A 22,224-nucleotide genomic window follows, 5' to 3' on the forward strand; every position below is an offset into this window, starting at 1 on the left:
TATCTGGAAAAAGTGAACAACACTTACCCAATACTTCCCACTGCAGTTTAATCTGCTCTTTCTCAACCTGAAACATATAAGATTATTAAGGGATTGGACACACTGGAGGCAGGAAGCATGTTCCCGCTGATGGGTGAGTCCAGAGCTAGAGGCCACAGTTTAAGAATAAGGGGTGGGCCATTTAGAACAGAGATGCGGAAAAACTTTTTCACCCAGAGAGTGGTGGATATGTGGAATGCTCTGCCCCAGAAGGCAGTGGAGGCCAAGTCTCTGGATGCATTCAAGAGAGAGTTAGATAGAGCTCTTATAGATAGTGGGGTCAAGGTATATGGGGCGAGGGCAGGAACGAGGTACTGATTGTGTATGATCAGCCATGATCACAGTGAATGGCGGTGCTGGCTAGAAGGGCCGAATAGCCTACTCCTGCACCTATTGTCTATTGAACAGTTTTGGAGCATCGTCGTGCTTGGAAATTGATTTCAGAAAGAAGAACTAGAGCTTTTATTTTGGAAAAAAATGCAATACAGTTCTTTAAACTTGGGCTTTGCGTATAATGTCTGCATAATGTCAGTATGATATTTATTGCATCTTTTTGTTGCTTTTTATTGCATTCTATGTTTTGTGTTTTTGTTGCTGCATTGGATCTGGAGTAACAATCATTTCATTCTCAACAATCCTGAATCTTGAACTTAAATAGAGCATCTAGCACATTACAGACCTGAGAAATTTTGATTCTATGCACAAACCCTTCTTTTTAATTTACATTTCTCCTATAATGCCATAACCAGATGAATCCAAGTAGGGTGCCAAGGTCAGTTTTAACATAATATATCATGCATCTAATACATGAGGTTTTTAAAGTCTGCCTTCTTTCAAATCTCCTCTAGTCCTATCATCTTCTACACTATCTACCTCCAATCTTCCCCATATTCAATCACTCCATCATTGTGATCAGTTGCCAAATTCTGGAATTACTTACCTCTTAACTTTTCATTCCACCTTTAAAACATTCCATGAACCATAACTCTTCAACCTTACACTTGTGACTTAGATTAAAATCCATCTTAAAAGGCTGTCATTTTTTTGCTTGATAGTGTTTGAAAAAGTGAGCCCCTCTTGGGACAGTACACCACAAAACGCAACATGAATAGAATGTTTTATTTAACTAATATTCCCTCCCCATCTCCAGTAATATCATTTACCCACCAAGTACATGCAAGAGCAAATGCCATGCAGTTTGTGCACTAAAGCAACTGACACATTTTGCTACATTAGAGTTTTATAGATTTCCAAACTGGGGTAGGCAAGAACTTAAAAACCATTTTCAAATAAACCATAGAGGCTCTTTACATTTTTTAATTCTCTTTTTGCCCTTCCTCAATTTCTTTTATCCCAGCTAAGAAGTATTAATAGGTCAGGTAGCATCTATGGAAAAGAGTAAACAGATGACATTTTTGGGCTAAAAGCCTGAAGAGTGCTCTCGGGCAGAATTGTCAACTATTTACTCTTTTCCTTCAATGCTGCCTGACCAGCTGTTGTCCTCCAGCATTTTGTATGGTTGCTTTTGGATATCCAGCATCTGCAGATTTTGTTGTGCTTGTAATAAGTACTTGTTTTTTTTTAAACTGCAGTTTGACCTTCTTTCTATCTAACATCTCACCACCTTTTGAAAGCATCTTGGATTTTTACCCATGTCCTAACATACATGTCTCTGATCCTACGTGATCAGTTTTATGTGGGCAAATGCCATCTTGCATCGGTGATGGGATCACCATCAAATGTCCCTGAACCAGCATAACTAATCCAGCCACTATTGTAGGGACACAAGGGATTCTGTGGATGCCGGAAATATAGAGCAACACACCACAAAAGGAACTCAGCAGGTCAGACAGCATTTATGGAAATGAATAAAGAGTCGATACTTGGGCCAAGACCCTTCGTCAGGACTGCTCGGATGCTTGCGGGAGGTAGCAGTGCACAAAACGATGGTCACATTACTCTGTATTGCTACCTGGCTATACTTCCAAAATACCACATTGGTTGCAGAGAGTACTCATGTGTCTAAGATGGTTTAGGAACAATTATTACCCCTCATCCATCAGGCTCTCAAACCAGAAAAGACAACTTCACTCATCCCAACACTATAATGATTCCACAACCTACTGAGTCACTTTCAAGAATTCACATTCTCAATATTATTTATTATTATGGTTTTTTTTATTTGTGTATTTGCACAATTTGTATGTCAGTCTTGGCCGTTTAGTTTTTTTTATTGATTCTGGGATTCTATTGATTTCTTTGTATTTACTGTGAATGCCCACAAGATAATGAATCTCTGGTTGTATATGGTGACTATATATATTACACATTATACATGCACACACTTTGATAATAAATTTACTTTTGACTTTGAAAGACTCTACAGAAATGAAATACTGTTTATTTCCTCAACAAGCCAAATTTAAGATGCTGTCCACTCTGGGAATCAAAATCTAAACAGAATTAAGTGATCATATTTAGATTTGATTTAAAGCTCTATGATGAAAGAGTTAACGTTTTAAAATATTAAATCTACAGTATCTAGATAATATTTAACCTCATACCACACTTTGCCAATGAGGCAGTACTGTCGCGCACCGCGGTTGAGAAACGCAATCCTCACGCCATTCACATCAGGAAGCAAGACATCAGAGTCTTCCAGAAAGGGACTCTCCTGAAAATACTTTTTTTCATTCAACTCGATTCTCACAACAGCCAAACGAGGAAAGGGGGGTGGGGAGAGAGGAAGTCACGGCATTGTAGTCCCATCTTTTTCACTCCAGCCCCCGCACAGGACATAAACAAATCAAACCAGAAACCAGCTCTCGACTCGTGATCAGCAGAGTTTAATCCCCCAGGACGATTCATTAATAAACTCAAAGAAAATTTTTTTAAAAAATGATAATCGGCATATATTCACTTTGACACAAATCTGAAATTAAATCCCTCCTTTTTGGAAAAAAAAGGTAAATCTCTTCAGTGCTAATTCAATAAAATCCCGTAAGGCATCAGACTTAAAATTGTCATGAAATACAGAGGAGAAACAAACGAAACTTTATTTAAAGGAGTTAAGATACGGTCAAAATATACACACGAGTTTAAAAGTTTATCTTACCTTGAGAGAGAAGAGATTCAGCAGGTCATCGTACGGGTCTGCGCTGGATGGTAAGACGACGATCGCACTCTAGACACCGGTGAACGATCTCGGTTTCAAAGGGCTTGAGGGTTGGGGGAAGCGAGCCAGTCCCGAGACGGGTCTACCTGTGGAGAGAGGGATAGGGAATAGGAGGATTTATTTAAACGGCCCCCTCCTCCCGACTCTCAGTGATGTCATTGACCCAACAAGAAACTTTTTTTCAGAATAATATTTATAAAAAAAACAAGTCCCACGCCTGGTTTAAATTCTAGCTTAATGGAACAACACACAGCAACGCCCAGCCCGTTGCACTGCTATCAGTAACACTTAATTTCAATCTTCACCTTGACGATCCTCAAACACCGACCCTACTCCCGTCACGAGAGGCAAAGTCCGAAAGTATGCGGAAAAGAGTTCATAGAAAACGGGCAGCGTTTTTAGAGGGGGTAGGAGGCAGACGCACGATAAATTTTTCAAGTTTATAATAGCGAAAGATAAAGATTGAGATAAAAAAATCAACCGAGGTTTCATTATTTACATATTTAACATAAAAATTAAACAAAAATAAGCTCATTACCAATACATTTGGCAGATTTCGAAGCCCCACTTGTGCCAAACAGGAAGATGTAAAGATTTCTTTCAATAACACTATTTTGGTCAGAATGTGCGTGGAAATCTCGTATTGGCAACACAGGACGTAAGGTTGTAGCGAAACACATTTTTTAAACCTAGGGATCGTTTCAAGTGCACCATAATTTGTGTAAAGCATTTCTGAAGACTTAAAAATCTCAGCCTGACACAGATGGAAGATCACGTTTTAAACATATAAAATGTTAACCCTGTTTCTCTGTCCCACAGATGCTGGCGGATCTGTTGAGTGTTTCCAGCTTTTTTTTTCTATTTTTAAAAAGGAAACATTGGTGCGAAAGTTCAAAGAGGCATCCATGCTTTATATTGTCCAGCAGTGTCAACGTCGGGAATTACTTCACTAAGTAAATATTCACAAATGAAAAGTTAAAATCCATTGAAAATTTTTGAACTATTCTAATCTGTTCATTAACGTTTAATATAATTAAGAATCAGAATTAGGTTTATAAACATTGATATGCTGTGAAGTTTATTGTTCTATGCAGCAGAAAAATGCTATAAATGACAATAAACGGTGAGGGTCCCAATAGGGGATGCCACCGATTTCCTTGATGGTGGGGGAGTTTGTGCCCTGATGGAGTTGCATTTCTTAATATTCCTCTTTCAAGTTGCAGAGCAAATTAAAATTCCTGTATGAGATATTCCTTACTCCTTGTTTATTTCAGTAACATACGGAATAGAAGGTGTAATGACAATGGCTGGAATGCATTGTTTATGTAACTGGTCTTGCTGAGGAATGGAAAATTCTCTTTATACTGGGACCCAAGGCCAGTGGCAGGTGTAGGACTGGCCAACATGCGAAGTAAAGCTTCATGGCTCACCCCTTGGTAAAGTCCCTGAACTCTTAATGAGATGGTACCACCTATGGCATAACTGCATCAGCTATTAGAACATAGAATATAGCAGCCATTCAGCCCACACTATTATGCCAATCTTTTAACCTCCTCCAAGATCAATCTATCTCTTCCCTCCTACATAGCCCTTCATTTTTCTGTCATCTGCATACCTATCTCAGAATCAGAATTAGGTTTTATATCATTGGCATGTGTTGTGAAATTTTGTTTTATGCAACAGCAGAACATTGCAAAACAAAATAATAAAAAAACTGTAAATAACAGTAAAAAGTATACATACATAGTTAAATAAGTAACACAGTGAGGTAGTGTTCATGGGTTCAATGTGCGGTCAGAAATTGGATGGCAGAGAGGAAGAAGCTGTTCCTGAATCATTGAGTGCATACCTTCAAACTCTTGTGCCTTCTTCCTGACGGCAGCAATAAGAGGGCATGTCCTGGGTGATGGGGGTGTTTAATGATGGCTACTGCCTTCTTGAGATTTTGAAAACGTTCTTGATGCCAGGAAGGCTAGTGCCCATGATGGAGCTGACCGAGTTTACAACTGTCTGCAGTTTATTTTGATCTGGTGCAGTGCACCCACCAAACCAGGTGGTGATGCAGCCAGTTAGAATGCTCTCCACGATATATCTGTGTCACGAGTGTCTTTGGTGACATACCAAATCTCCTCAGACTCCTAATGAAATCTAGCCGCTGTTGTGCCTTCTTTATAACTGTATCATTATGTTGGGCCCAGGTTAGATCCTCAGAGATGTTGAACTTGAAACTGCTCACCTTTTCCATTGCTGATCCCTCAATAAGGACTAGTGTGTGTTCCCTCGTCTTACCAAGAATTTCTTAAATGTCCCTAATGTATTTGCCTCTTCCACCACCCTGGCACATACTCACCACTCTCTGTAAAAAAAGGCGTCCCTCTGACATCCCCTGTTTACTTTCCCCCAAACATCTTAAAATTATGCCCTCTTGTACTGATGGCTTTCGCCGGGGAAAAGTCTCTGGTTGTCCACTCAATGTATACTTTTTATCATTCTGAGCATCTCTATTCTTGGAGCCTGGCTGAGTGAAGCTTTGTCCTGCAAGGTCTTAACTACCAGGAATGCAGTGCCCACTATGTCCCGTGTTCAGAACTCACCCAGCCGCAAGTACAAAGAGTAACAATAACTAAGACAGCCCTCAGGCTGATTTCAGTCTACTGCCATGTTCCTGTCACTACCTGTACAGAGGCAGCAGGTGCCTGAAATGCTCAGTGAAGTCAGTTACTGTGATCGGCACTGTGGCCAAAGTAGCAGTAAAAAGTATAGTGAAGGTGCTGTGATTGTTACCAGATCAGATGAAAGGTCGTGGCAGACACTGCCTAACCTCTCCACCATCAGATTTTTGAATGGGCCATTAACCCTTGAACACAACCCTACATTTTGCACTTAATATATTTAACAATACCTTTTTAATGTAGCATAGTTATTTGTATGTATTACACTGCACTTTTGCCCCAAAACAATGAAAAACAACAAATTTCATGACATACACTTAGTGGCCACTTTATTAGGTACACCTAATCACACCTACAGCTCTATTCTTGTCTAAGTTGGGAGAATCGTCTCACAGACCAGTCAAAGATTAGTCTGGCATACTTGTACCAACAGAATCATACCTAGTAGACAATGTGCCAGACTCCTCCATCACAGAGTATATCTTTACTCAAGCTGAGGACAGATCCACTAATGCCAGTGGCACAAAGATAGGCAAGCAGGAGGGAGTAGCTCTTGTAATTCTGAACTCCAGACTCTATGAAGTATCATGGAATCAGGTCAGATAAGGACGAGGAAAAATAGAGGAGTCATAAAGTCGTACAGAAGCACAGCACAGAAACAGGCCCTTCAGCCCATCTAGTCCATGCTGAAACCATTTAAACGGCCTAATCCTATCAACCTGCACCGGGGCCATAGCCTTCCATTTCCCTCCTGTCTATTTACCTGTCCAAACTTCTCTTAAACATGTAAATAGAGCTGGCATAAATCACTTGTTCCGGCAGCTCATTCTGCACTCTCACAGCCCTCGGAGTGAAGTTTCCCATCATGTTCCCCTAAGCTTTTCACCTTTCACCCTTAACCCACAACCTCTGTTTGTATTACCACCTAACCTCAGTGGAAAAAGCCTGCCTGCATTTACCCAATCTGTACCCTCATAATTTTGTATACCTCTATCAAATGTCCTCTCAATTTTAACCTATTAAATCCGTCCTAATCTATTAAATCTTTCTTTATAACTCAGGTCCTCCAGACCCACTGACATCCTTGTTAATTTTCTCAGTACTTTTTCAACCTTGTTCACAACTTTTCTGTAGGTGACCCAAACTGCACACACAATACTCCAAATTAGCCCTCACCAAGATCTTATACAATTTCAACATAACATCCCATTTGCTATACTCCATACATTGATTTATGAAGGCCAATGTGCCAAAAGCTTTCCTTGCAATCTGTCTACCTGCGACACCATTTTCAATGAATTATAAAATTATAAGACAAAAAGATATATGAGCAGAATTGGGCCATTTGGCCCATTGAATCTGCTCTTCCATTTCATCATGGCTGATTCAATTTTCCTCTCAGCCCCAGTCTCCTGCCTTCTCCCATAGCCCTTCATGCCCTGACCAATCAAGAATCTATCAACCTCTGCCTTAAATATACATAAAGACTTGGTATCACAGCTGTATGTGGCAAAGAATTATGGACCAGTATTACCAGATCCCTTTATTCTACCGCACACCTTAGTACCTTACTGTTCACTGTGTAAGATCTACACATTATCATCCAAATCATTGACATAGATGACAAACGACAAAGGACCCAGCACTGATCCTGTGACACACCACTAGTCACAGGCCTCCAGTCAGAGAGGCAACAATATGCAACCGCTCTCTGCTTTCTTCCACAAAGCCAATGTCTAATCCAATTTACTACCTCATCTTGAATGTGGAGCGACTGAACCTTTTTGACCAACCCTCCCCCCCCCCCCCCCCCCCACCCCATGCAGGATCTTGTCAAATGCTGTGCTAAAGTACACATAGAGAACATCCACTGGCTTGTCTTCATCCACTTTCCCAGTAACTTCCTGGCAAAACTCTATAAGATTGGTTAGACATGACCTACCACACACAAAGCCATGTGGACTATCATTAATCAATCCCTGTCTATCCAAATACTAATATATCCAGTCCCTTAGAATACCCTCCAATAACTTCCCACAAATGATGTCAAACTCACCGGCCTATAATTTCCTGGTTTATGTTTAGAGCTTTTTTTTTTAAACAGCAGAAAAACATTGGCTATCCTCCAATCCTCTGGTATCTCTCCTGTTGCTAAGATGATTTAAATATCTCTGCCCCAACAATTTCTGCACTTTCCTCCTAGGGGTCCAAGGGAATACCTTGTCAGGCTCTGGGGATTTATCTGTAATCTGTACAGGGTCCATGAAGTTGATGCCGCTTTGCCTTATTTCTCTAGACTCTGTGTCCATCTCCTGAGTAAATACAGATGCAAAATAATTATTTTAGATCTCCCCTATCTGATTTGGCTGCACATATGGATTGCCATTCTGATCTTCCAGAGGACCGATTTTTTGTCCCTTGCAATCCTTTTGCTCTTAACGTATCTGTAGAATCCCTTAGGATTCCCCTTCATGGTCTGGTAGAGCAACCTTGCTTTCTTTTAGCCCGCCTGATTTATTTCTTAAGTGTTTCCTTGCATCTCTTGTACTCCATAAGAATCTCATTTGTTCTTACCTGCCTTCACCTGCTATGCATTTCCTTTTTTCTCTTAACCAGGGCCTCAGTATCGCTTGAAAACCGACATTTCCCTACATTTGTTACCTTTACCTTTTGTTCTGACAGGCACATACAAACGTTGTGCTCCCAAAATTTTGCTTTTGAAGGCCTCCTACTTACCAAATAGACATTTGCCAGAAAATAGCCTGTCCTAATCCACACACACAGAAAGTCCTGATGAAGGGTCTCGGCCCTAAACATCAACTATACTCTTTTCCATAGATGCTGCCTGGTCTGCTGAGCTCCTCCAGCATTTTGAATGTGTTACTTGGATTTCCAGTATCTGTAGATTTTCTTTTGTCTGTCCTAATCCACACTTGCCAGATCATTTCTGATACCATTAAAATTGACCTTACACAGATAGATAGATAGATAGATAGATACTTTATTCATCCCCATGGGGAAATTCAACTTTTTTTCCAATGTCCCATACACTTGTTGTAGCAAAACTAATTACATACAATACTTAACTCAGTAAAAAATATGATATGCATCTAAATCACTATCTCAAAAAGCATTAATAATAGCTTTTAAAAGGTTCTTAAGTCCTGGCGGTTGAATTGTAAAGCCTAATGGCATTGGGGAGTATTGACCTCTTCATCCTGTCTGAGGAGCATTGCATCGATAGTAACCTGTCGCTGAAACTGCTTCTCTGTCTCTGGATGGTGCTATGTAGAGGATGTTCAGAGTTTTCCATAATTGACCGTAGCCTACTCAGCGCCCTTCGCTCAGCTACCGATGTTAAACTCTCCAGTACTTTGCCCACGACAGAGCCCGCCTTCCTTACCAGCTTATTAAGACGTGAGGCGTCCCTCTTCTTAATGCTTCCTCCCCAACACGCCACCACAAAGAAGAGGGCGCTCTCCACAACTGACCTATAGAACATCTTCAGCATCTCACTACAGACATTGAATGACGCCAACCTTCTAAGGAAGTACAGTCGACTCTGTGCCTTCCTGCACAAGGCATCTGTGTTGGCAGTCCAGTCTAGCTTCTCGTCTAACTGTACTCCCAGATATTTGTAGGTCTTAACCTGCTCCACACATTCTCCATTAATGATCACTGGCTCCATATGAGGCCTAGATCTCCTAAAGTCCACCACCATCTCCTTGGTCTTGGTGATATTGAGACGCAGGTAGTTTGAGTTGCACCATATCACAAAGTCCTGTATCAGTTTCCTATACTCCTCCTCCTGTCCATTCCTGACACACCCCACTATGGCCGTGTCATCAGCGAACTTCTGCACATGGCAGGACTCCGAGTTATATTGGAAGTCTGATGTGTACAGGTGAACAGGACCGGAGAGAGTACGGTTCCCTGCGGCGCTCCTGTGCTGCTGACCACCGTGTCAGACCTACAGTCTCCCAACTGCACATACTGAGGTCTATCTGTCAAGTAGTCCACTATCCAATCCACCATGTGAGAGTCTACTCCCATCTCCGTTAGTTTGTGCCTTAAGATCTTGGGCTAAATCACTAATTTAGAATCTCAGCCTGTGGACCAGACCTATCTTTTTGTATATTTACTTTGATACTAATGGCATTATAGTCATTAGATGCCAAATGTTCCCCTACACAAACTTCTGTCACCTGTCCTGTCTCATTCTTTAATAGCAGTTCCAATAGTGCATGCTCTCTTGTTGGGACTTCTATGTACTGATGAAGGAAACTTTCCTGAATACATTTGACAATTTCTATCCCATCTAGTCCTTTTACAGAATGGGATTCCCAGTTGATAAGTGAAAAGTTAAAATCACCTACTATAACAACTTTATAGACATCTTCTTAAAACAGTCTGTGATCCCTTTACAAATTTGTTCGTCTAAATCCCTAGGTCTGTTTGGTGGTCTGTAATATAGCCCCATTAACATGGTCATACCTTTCTTATTTCTCAGTTCCATCCATAATGCCTCAATAGACAAGTCCTCCAGTCTGTCCTGACAGAGTACTGCCATGACCTTTTCCCTGACTGGTAATGTCATCCCTCCTGCTCTGTCATGTCTAAAAAACAGAACCCAGGAATATTCAGCTGCCAGTCCTGCCTCTCCTGCAACCAAGTCTCACTAATGACTACAGTATCATAATTCCAGGTGTTGATCCAGGCCCTGAGCTCATCCACCTTTCCTATGATATTTCCTGCATTGAAATATACACAGCTGAGGATACTTATTCAAACATTTGATTCCTGACTTTGACTGAGGTCTTAACAGCCTCTGTCTCCACAACCTTTCCACTGACTGTTCTGGCATTCTGGATCCCATATGCCTGCAACTCTAGTTTAAACCCCACAGTGCAGCATTAGCAAACCTTCCCCCTCCCGGGCAGGTCCAAATGGAAGGGGGCTAATATTTCTGTCCTTTCTGTACAGATCCCACTTTTCCTGGAAGAGAGCCCATTAATCCTAAAATCTTACACCCTCCTTCCTACAGCAACTCATTAGCCACGTGTTAAACTCCATAATCTTCCAAGTTCTGGCCTCACAAGCACGTGGCATGGGTAGCAATCCTGAGATCACAACCCTGGAGATCCTGTCCTTTAACTTAACACCGAACTCCCTGAAACTCCCTGTGCAGAACCTCATCACTCATCCTTCCCATGTCATTGGCGTCTATGAGGACCACAACCTCAGGCTGTTCACACTCCCACTTGAGAATGCTGAGGACTTGATCTGAGATAGAAACCTAGAAAACCTACAGCACAATACAGGCCCTTCGGCCCACAAAGTTGTGCCGATCATGTTCCTACCTTAGAAATTACTAGGCTTACCCATAGCCCTCTATTTTTCTAAGCTCCATGTACCTATCCAAAAGACTCTTAAAAGACCCTATCGTATCCGCCTCCACCACCGTTGCTGGCAGCCCGTTCCACACACTCACCACTCTCTAAGTAAAAAACTTACCCCTGACATCTCCTCTGTACGTACTCCCCAGCACCTTAAACCTGTGTCCTCTTGTGGCAACCATCTCAGCCCTGGGAAAAAGCCTCTGACTATCCACATGATCAATGCCTCTCTTCATCATACACCTTTATCAGATCACCTCTCATCCTCCGTCGCTCCAAGGAGAAAAGGCCGCGTTCTTCACACAGCGCAGTGGTTTTTTTTTACGAGACCGAGTTGCGAGCTCAACACTCAACCGGCACGGATGGAAAGTGTGTCTGGGTACGGCCCGACTGGATTCGAACTTGAGAACCTTCGCTCCGGAGTCCAGCGCTCATGTCACTGCGCCATCGGCCGATATACTATACATGTGATAAATAAGTGAATCTGAATCTGAAACCAGCTTCATCTCATCCTCACCTTTCTTCATGTGACTAACATAATGAGATCAAATGAAATGAAGAGGTTTACTATTAATGGTAGATCTCAAAAGATCTGAGGTCCAGAGGAGTCTTGAGGTCCAGGTCCACAGATCACCGAAAGTGGCTGGGTGAGTGGATCAGGTGGTAAAGAAGGCTTTCCTTCATTGGTAGGGATGGTGAGTATAAGATCAAGAGAATCATGCAGCAGCTGGTTAAAAGTTTAGTTGGACAGAACATTGTAGAGTATTGCAAGCCATTCTGGTCATCCCATTACAGGAAGGGGAGGGTACAGAAACTGTTTACCAGTACATTGCCTGGATTAGAGGCTATAAGGAAAAGTCAGATAAACTTGGTTGATCCTCCCTAGATCAACAGGATTTTTTAAAATAAAGAGAGTCAAAGACAGGATAAATGGTTAGAATCCTTTTGCCAGGGTAGAAATGTTAAACACCAGAGGACATGGTTTTAATTTTAATGGGAGCTCCTTGCTTCTTATAGTTATTCCCCCTCCCCCACACAACCACCTTCCCCTCACCTGGTCTTACCTATCACCTGTCAGTTTGTACTCCTTCCCTTCTCCCACCTTTCACTTCAGGTTTCTGCGGCCTTCCTTTCCAGTTTTGATGAAGTGACTTGGTCCAAATCATCAACTGTTCAGAGATTAAAGAGGTTAAAGTTTTATTCTCACACGTACGTCAAAATAAACAATGAAATGCATCACTTGTATCAACAACCAACACAGTCTGAAATGTGCTGGGGCGTCCTGCGAGTGTTGCTGTGCTTCCAGCACCAACATAGCATGCCCACGATTTACTTACACTAACCATATGTCTTTGGAATGTGGGAAGAAACTGGAACACCTGGAGGAGATACACGCTGTTACAGAGGGATCGTGCATGCTCCTTACAAACAGCAATGGGAATTGAAGCCTGATCGGTGATCACTGGCGCTCTACTGCGATTTCGGTAACTGTTACGCAGCCATGCTGTGGGCTCAGATTCAGCTCCAGAGACGGGATTCCAGCTTTAAACCAAGATATCTTCTAGTCACCCAAATTCATCAACTGCAGCAAATAATCCACAGTACGTACACTTAGTGGCCATGTTATTGGTGCACCTGTATACCGGTCTGTAATGCAAATATCTTAGCAGTCAATCATGTGGCAGCATCTCAATGCATAAAAGCATGCAGACAGGGTCAAGAGGTTCAGATCAAACATCAGAGTGGTGAAGAAATGTGATCTAAGTGACTTTGACTGTGGAATGATTGTGGTGCTAAATGGGGTGATTTGTGTATTTCAGAAACTGCTGATCTTCTGGGATTTTTACATACAACCATCTCTGGAGTTTACTGAGGATGGCGCAACCCCCCCAAAGACATCCAGTGAGCGGCAGTTCTGTGAGCAAAAATGCCTGGTTAATGAAAGAGGTCAGAGAAGAATGTCCAGACTGGTTCAAGGTGACAGGAAGGTGACAGTAATGATAGCAAGGTGAAAAACCCTCAAGAATCAAGGTGGTCATCTATGAATGGAGCCAAAAGAGATGGGGGTGATCTTAAATGGATTTTTTGCATCTGTATTTATTCGGTAGATGGACACAGAGTCTACAGAAGTGAGGCAAAGCAGCTGTCCGATCATGGACCATATACAGGTTACTGAGGATGAGGAGTTTGCTGTCTTGAGGCAAATTAGGGTGAATAAATCCCCAGGGCGTGACAATGTGTTCCCTTGGACCCTGTGGGGGTCTAGTGCAGAAATTGCAAGGGCCCGAGCAGAGATATTTAAAACATCCTTAACAATGGGTGAGGTGCTGGAGGATTGGAGGATAGCTAAAGTTGTTCGAATGTTTAAGAAAGGCCACAAGAATAGGCCGGGAAATTATAGGCTGATGAGCCTGACATCAGTAGTGGGTAAGTTATAGCAAGCTGTTATAACCATATAACGATTACAGCACGGAAACAGGCCATCTCGGCCCTTCTAGTCCGTGCTGAACGCTTACTCTCACCTAGTCCCACCTACCTGCACTCAGCCCATAACCCTCCATTCCTTTCCTGTCCATATATCTACCCAATTTTTTTTTTAAATGACAAAATCGAACCTGCCTCTACCACTTCTACTGGAAGCTCGTTCCACACAGCTACCACTCCCTGAGTAAAGAAGTTCCCCCTCATGTTACCCCTAAACTTTTGCCCCTTAACTCTCAACTCATGTCCCCTTGTTTGAATCGCCCCTACTCTCAATGGAAAAAGCCTATCCAAGTCAACTCTATCTATCCCCCTCATAATTTTAAATACCTCTATCTAGACCCCCTCAACCTTCTACGCTCCAAAGAATAAAGACCTAACTTGTTCAACCTTTATTCCAAGGAACCAAATATATATAACTATTTGGATAGACAGGAACTTATAGTGAACAAGGCTTTGTGTATGGTAGGTTGTGTCTAACCAACCTTATGGAGATTTTTGAGGAATTTATCAGAAAAGTTGATGAACACAAGGCAGTGGATGTTGTCTATATGGACTTCAGCAAGGCCATTGACAAGTTCCTTCATGGGAAGAATCAGTCACCTGGCATTCAAAATGAGGCAGTAAACTAGATTAGAAATTTGCTTCACGGGTTGTAGATGGTCATCTCTCTGACAGGAGGCCTGTGACTATTATGTGCCGCAGGGATTGGTTCTAGGTCCGTTGTTATTTGTCATCTGGATGATAATGTGGTAAACTGGATCAGCAAATTAGTGAATGACACCAAAACTGGGGACAGTGAGGAAGACCATCACAGTTTGCAGTGGGATCTGGACCAAGAGGGAAAATGGGCTGAAAAATAGCAGATGGAGTTTAATGCAGACACATTTGAGATGTTGCACTGTGGGAGGACAAGCCAGGGTAGGATTTTTATGGTGAATGGTAGGGCTCTGAGAAGTGTGGTAGAGCAGATGGATCTGGGAATACAGATCCATAAATCCTTAAAAGTGGGATCACAGGTAGATAGGGTCATAAAGAAAGTTATTGGCACATAGGCCTTCATAAATCAAAGTATACAGGAGTTGTGATGAAATGTTGAAGCTGTATAAGATGTTGGTGAAGCCTAATTTGGAGAATTGTGTGCAGTTTTGGTCACCTACCTACGGGAAAGGTGTCAATAAGATTGAAAGAGTGCAGAGGAAATTTATGAGTATGATGCCAAGTCTTGAGTAGCTGAATTATAGGGTACAGACTGAATAGGTTAGAACTTTATTCCCTTGAGCATACAAGAATGAAGGGATAGAGGTATACAAAATTATAAGGGATATATATAAGGTAAATGCAAGTGGGCTTTTTCCTCTGAGGTTGGATGAGACTAGAACTGGAAGTCAGAGGTTAAATGTGAAAGAGGAAGTGTTTAAGGGGAACATGAACTTCTCCACTCGGAGTGCGGAACAAACTGCTGGGGAAGCGATGGACCCTGGTTCAATTTCAATAGTTAAGCAGAATTTGGTTAGGTGTATGGATGGGAGAGGTGTGGAAGGCTATGGTCTGGGTGCAGGTCAATGGTACTAGGCAGAGTGCAGAAGACAACAAATTGCAAATGCTAATATAAATAGCAATAAATAATAAGAACATGAGGTAATGAGATAAAGAATCCTTAAAATTTGATCATTGATTCTAGGAACATCTCAGTGATGGGCAAGTGAGTGTATTGACCCTCTTTTATTCAAGAGCCTGATGATTCAGGGGTAGTAACTGTTTTTGAATCTGGTGGTGCAAGTCCTGAGGCTCTTGTACCTTCTACCTGATGGCAGCAGCAAGAAAAGACCATGGCCTGGGTGGTGGGGATCTCCGATGATGGATGCTGCTTTCCCACAACAGCACTTCATATACAGGTGGATGTACTCAATAGTTGGGGGGGGCTGTACCCATGATATACTGGGCCAAATCCATTACCTTCGGTAGGATTTTCTGTTCAAAAACATTGGTGTTTCCATACTAGACCATGATGCAGCAAGTCAATACACTCTCCACTATGCATATATAGACGTTTGTCAAAGTTTTAGATGTCATGCCAAATCTCCACAGACTCCTAAGGAAGTAGAGGTACTGATGTGCTTTCTTCACAATTGCATTTACATGCTGGGTCCAGGACAGGGCCCCTGAAATAGTAACACACAGGAATTTAAAGTTACTGACCATCTCCACCTCTGATCCTCCGATAAGAAGTGGCTCATGGACCTCTGGTCTTTTGAAGTCTACACTCAGTTTTGCGGCCTTGCTGACACTGAGAGAGGGGCTGTTATTATGACACCACTCAGCCAAATTTTTAATCTCCTTCATGTATGTTGATACATCACCACCTTTGATATGGCCCACAACATTCAGCAAACTGGAATATGGCATTGGAGCTCTGCTTAACCACACGGTCATAGGTGTAAAGCAAGTAAAACAGGGGGCTAAGAACGCAGTTCTGCACTGTGCTGATGAAATGTGTGGAGGAGATGTTGTTGCCAATCCGAAGTGTCTGGGGTCTACAGTTGAGAAAATCCAGGATCCAATTGTACAAGGAGATATTGAGGACAAAGTCTTGGAGTTTATTGATTACTTTTTTGAGGGGATACTGCCTTTGCACCCATCCAGGAAAGAAATCCAACCATTGCAGCAGGCCTCTGTAGGTGGACAATAGTGCCATTAGCTCCTCAGATGAGGGTCTTCCCGTTGGAAAAGTCCTCTAAATCACAACGTCTTCATAAATAACAAAGAGACCAAACCACTTTTCAGTCATGATAGACTGCATTCTCAAGGCTGGGAAATCCATTGGTCTGATTTTCATTTCATGTTTCCTAGGCATGTGACAGGGGAACTGAAACAGATGCCTACTTAGTCTACCTCCTACCCAAACCACTCTGAAAAATTGGTGAAAGATTTCTGTAAGAATCTATTAATCCAAGGCACACAAAGTTTTTTTTCCCAACTCAAACCATGCAGAAAAAATGATGCAGAGTTTCTATTATTCTGAGGCACACAAATCTCTATGTAGAACAAATAGAAACAAATCAAGATTCGTGACTTAATTTTATTATTCATCAGAGAAATGTACAGTGGAATGCACTATTTGTCTTAAAAGCCAACACACTCATAGATCTGCTGTGGGCAGCCCCCAGTGTCACCAAACATTCCGGTGCCAGCATAGCAAAATGCCCTCAATCAAATTGTTAAATTCAAAAGAAAATAAAAGCAGGAATGTCACCTCTGGTTTTCCGGAACAGATTGCCGGTTCTCCCGGGCTAACCACAGTACATGGCTTATGCAATCCCAGTCTGCAGAGAGGTAAGATGAAAAAAACATAAAATGCAGCAAATAAGGACAAGACCACGATCCTGCAGTGCTTGAATTTAAAGCCTGAGATTAGGAAACTGAGTCCACTGTTGTGTCCTGATTCATGGACATACAGAGCAGTGATTTCAGATCCAGAGATCCACATGGCCTCGTGGTGTCGTTTTCAACCTTCCAAGTCAATAATAATAATGGCAGTAAAGAGTCATTGGATACATTACTACTATCAGGAAAGAGGTACAGGAGCCTGAAGATACACTTTATATGTTTTAAGAACAACTTCTTCCTTTGTGCCATCAGATTTCTGAACAATCCATTAACCCATGAACAACATCTCATTATTTTGTTCTCTTTTTCCACTACTTATCTATCTATATATCTATCTATCTGTCTGTCCATATTTTTTATTGTAACTCACAGCAATTTTTATGTCTTACACTGTATGGCTGTGCAAAACAAAAAAAAAAAATTCACGACATATGTCAATGATAATAAACCAGATTTTGATTCTGACTCTCATTAAATTTCAGATCCAATTTTTGAATCAGGCTCTCAACAATTCTGTACTGAAAGAAGACTGACTTTCATTTCCCAAGCAATTTCTGTATTCAAATCAGTGATAATGATTGCATTTGCTGCTTTGAGATATTACTGTATCTTTCATGATACAAGGACAATAATATAAACACAAAGGCCCATCTCAGTTTTATTTATGACTTAAGGACTCCTACTAAATGAAAATGCTCACTGCAGCATTTGTATTTAATTGTAATACAAATCGCGTAATAAAAGGAAATTATTGCAAGAAGTTGGAAACCATGTAGCCTGTACGACAAAGGACTGTCAATGTGTCAGCTATGCTTCACTGAATAACTCTGAATCATTAAGTTGTGGGTTTAAGTCATACTCCAAAATTTGAGCACAAAATCCGGGCTGTTGGTATAAATCTGACAGAACGTAGAACAATCTGAAGCCCTCTGCACTGACTAAAACTAAAAACTCATTACAGCAATCCTCCATCTTGTAGTGATTTCCCAACAATTACAATAAACAGGTTACTTGATCATTATTTAAATCTAGTTTTGGCAGCTTTTACAGAGGAGTGCTGTTTCATACAGCTGTATTCGTGTATGGTTGAACGATAATTAAACTTTGATTTGATTTGATTTCCTCCACTTCCCTTCATCTGCTTCTGAGACAGTCCCCTGAGATCAAGGAAAATTTGTACTTTCTTTAGTTCTGTAGCTTCTGATAGTGGCCAATGAGGATAATATAGACCCCGCAGATTGGTTAGGAGAAGATTTGATACAGCATTTGGGAGTGTTGTTTGGATCGTAAGACTATAAGGCACAGGGCAGGAGAAGGCCATTCGGTTCATCGGATCTGCTCCGGCATTCCATCGTGGCTGTTTGATTTTCCCTCTCAACCCCATTCTCCTGCCATCTTCCTGTAACCTTTGACACCGTTACTAATCAAGAACTCATCAATCTCCGCTTTAAATATACCCAATAACTTGGTCTCCACAGTGACTTGTAGCAATGAATTCCACAGATTCACCATTCTCTGGCTAAAGAAGTTCTTCCTCATCTCTGTTCGAAAGGTATGTCCTTCTTTTCTGAGGCTGTGCCCTCTGGCCATGGGATCCTCTGACTACAGCAATCATCTTCTCCGCATCCACTCTACCTAGGCCTTTTAATATTCAATAGGTTTCAGTGAAATCCCCCTCATTCTTCTAAAGCCCATCAAGAACAGGCCGAGAGCCAACAAACACTCAACATATGTTAACTTTTTCATTCCTGAGATCATTTTTGTGAATCTCAATTGGACCTATTCAATGCCAGCACGTGCTTTCTTAGATCTAGGGCCTATAACTGCTCACGGTACTCCAGGTGCAGTCTGAGCAACGTCTTAGTGCTTCAGCATTACTTCCTTGCTTTTATATTCTAGTCATTCCAAAATGAAAGCTAACAATGCATTTCCCTCGCTTACCACCGACTCAACCTGCAACTTAACCTTTAGGGAATCTTGCTCAAGGGCTCCCAAGTCCCTTTGTGGTGTTGATTTCTGAGTTTCCTCCCTGATTTGAAAACAGTCAAATCTTTGGAATCCTCGTGCAAGCCTCCCAGAATGTAAACTTACAGGTTGAGTCTGTGGTAAAGAAGGCAAATGCAATGTTGGCATTTATTTCAAGGGGAATAGAATATAAATACAAGGAGATAATGCTGAGTGACACACACACAAAATGCTGGAGGAACTCAGCGGGCCAGGCAGCATCTATAGAAAAAAAGTACAGTCTTCATTTCAGGCCAAGATCCTTTGGCAGGGCATCAACTGTACATTTTTTCATAGATGGTGTTACCTGGCCTGTTGAGTTCCTCCAGCATGTTGTGTATGTTGCTTGGAATTCCAGCATCTGCAGATTTTCTCTTGTTTGTGATGAGATAATGCTGAGGCTTTATAAGACACTACTCAGACCACACTTGGAGTATTAACAGTTATGGGCTTCATATCTCAGAAAGAATGTGTTGTCATTGGAGAGTGTTCGGAGGAGGTTCATGGGGATGAAGGGGTTAACATATGAGGAGCATTAAGTAACTTTGGGTCTGTAATCACTGGAATTTAGAAGAATGCCAGGAGGATCTCATTGAAACCTACTGAATTTTGAAAGAACTGGATAGGGTGGACGTGGAGAGGATGTTTCCTATGATGGGGGCATCCAGAACTAGAGGGCACAGCCTCAAAATTGAGGGGCAACCTTTTAGAACAGAGGTAAGGGGGATTTTTTTTAGCCAGTGAGTAGTGCATTTGTGGAATGCTCTGCCACAGACTGCGGTGGAGGCCAAGGTCATGGGTATATTTAAGGCGGAAGTTGATATTTTCCTGACTGGTCAGGGCATCAAAGGATATAGCAAGAAGGCAAGTGTATGAGGTTGAGTGGGATCAGCCATGATGGAATGGTGGAACAGACTCGATGGGCTAAATGGCCTAATTCTGTTCCTATGTCTTATGGTCTTATTATCTCCTGTCCACCTGACAAAGATTAGCCTACCTGTTTCAGGAGACTGGTATCCAACATGCAATTAAGTTTTCTCACCCAATGGAGTTGACTGTAATATTAGCTTTGGTGCTGGCCTAGGAGAAGACACAGATGTCAGTCCACTTATCCTGCCAGCAGAATTGAGGGAATTTGTGAAAACAATGTCAGTGTTACCTCGCTAATGGCTCCACATACCAGCTCTAGGCAGGGCACTGCTCATAGGAGCCCATAGATCTTTGCTACCCAGTTAAGGTTGGTCTTCTAATACCCCATCCCAAACACGCTGAAGGCAGTATGCACCAAAGGTGATGGTGAATTCTATAACTGATGCTTGTCTCTGTTGATAGATGTCTCCCTAAATAGGAGAAGTAAATTAAATCAGATTCAGATTTATTTATTTATCTCATGTACATTAAAATATACAGTGAAATCTGTCATTTTCATTTGTGACCTAAGGATGTACAAGGCTCGCCACACATTCTGGATCCAACATAGCATGCCCAAAATGTTCAGCAGTGCAAAGCAGACCACAAAGAAAACAAAGCCCTTCCCCACCCTCCCATTCACACACACCCACCTCCAAATCCAGGAGTGGCCGCCTCCAGGCCTTCAAGCTCTAAACTTTAGCCCTGGGCTTTCAGATCCTCAGACATCAGGGCTCCATCTTCAGTCTCTGGCCAGACTTGTAGACTCACAGACATTTATGTTATTCCTGGGTCACTTCATTGTCGAAAGCTGTGTTGTACAGAGGGGGAAGGTTTGCAGAAGACTTTTTGTCTTATATATCGGGAGTGTAGAGCCCACCTCCTTGTACACTTCAGTGAGTTGCCGGATGGGTAATGGGAATTGCAATTAAAATGTTTGGCCATCAGAAAGTTCTACTTTTGATGGATAGAGCAGAGGTGTTGCTTCACTAGGAGGGAGTGCTTGCTTCGCTGGATGCTGGGAAGGAAAGAGGAGAGAGTCACTGTGAGATACAAGTAGCTGTCAGGATGCTGAAGCAGGGACCCAGTACTGTGCTCACTGTGATATTTACTGAGCAGCAAGTCCAGAGAGGCAACAAAAGTCCGCGTCAAGTTCAGGCAGAGATCAAAAATTTCAGAGAAATCCAAAAACCAGAATCGGAGAACAGGCAGAGTCAATATTCGGACGACAAGAGTTCAGATACGAATGCCGGAAAGGCTCAGGAAAACTCACTGGCAAAATCTGGCAACAAACAGGTGAAAACACAGGACTAAATACACTGAGCAATAAATGGAGAGGCAGATGATAGGTGGAGCACAATGAGACATAGGTAATAATGAGAAACAGGTGATAGACGGAGTACTCAGTAATACAGGAGCCGGAGTAAAGCAGGAATGGGGACAGGAGCACGTGGGTCTGAAAACAAACAAGAGCACGTGGCAATACAAAACCACAGACCGACGGCTAGGGGGAAAACACACAAAAAGACAGAGTTCAACTGGAGGTACTGACAGTAGTTTTGGGGATGGAAGAGCAGAACAAAAGGAATGGGATGAAGCTGTGACCAGTGGAAGAATCCCATTGAAGGTGGCAGCGACAAATTTCTGCAAGCAGTCCAATTTCCGGAGGATGCTCCACAGCAACAGTGGTTCAGGTGAAACATTATTTCATTGGCTACAGAGCAGTTTGTGATTTGAATTGGAATTAGTTTGTCACATGCACACAGTGGCCATTTTATTAGATACACCTGTACACCTGTCCATTAATGCAAATATCTAATCATGTGGCAGCAACTCAATGTATAAAAGCATGCAGACGTGGTCAAGAGGTTCAGTTGTTGTTCAGACTAAATATCAGAATGGGGGAAGAAATGTGATCTATGTGACTTTGCCTGAAGTCTAATTATTGGTGCCAGACATGGTGGTTTGACTATCTCAGAAACTGCTGATCTCCTGGGATTTTCATGCACACTCTTTACAGAGTTTACAGAGAATGGTGTGAAAAACAAAAAAAAAAGTCCAGTAAAAAGCAGTTTTTTGAGCAAAAATGCCTTGTTAATGAGAGAGGTCAGAGGAGAATAGCCAAACTGGTTCAAGCTCTCAGGAAGGTGACAGTAAC

General features: G+C 42.0%; 1 protein-coding gene across 5 annotated transcripts in view; it reads right to left on the reverse strand.

Moving 5' to 3' along the window:
• Positions 1-3,903, reverse strand: part of kcnj15 (potassium inwardly rectifying channel subfamily J member 15) — a 58,261-nt gene extending 54,358 nt beyond the window's left edge. Inside the window, exons 1-2 of one of the 5 annotated variants that reach the window (XM_073044982.1) lie at positions 3,753-3,903; positions 3,155-3,300 (exon numbers count right to left, since the gene is read on the reverse strand). The gene's annotated coding sequence lies outside the window, so the exon portion shown is untranslated. Of the gene's footprint in view, positions 1-2,603; positions 2,715-3,154; positions 3,495-3,519; positions 3,564-3,752 lie in introns of those variants that run through there. The other 4 variants (XM_073044981.1, XM_073044983.1, XM_073044980.1 and 1 more) reach the window with 4 other exon arrangements.
• Positions 3,904-22,224: the final 18,321 nt, after the last annotated feature.

Source organism: Hemitrygon akajei, chromosome 5 (genome assembly GCF_048418815.1).
Source record: "Hemitrygon akajei chromosome 5, sHemAka1.3, whole genome shotgun sequence".
Lineage (NCBI taxonomy): Eukaryota > Metazoa > Chordata > Chondrichthyes > Myliobatiformes > Dasyatidae > Hemitrygon > Hemitrygon akajei.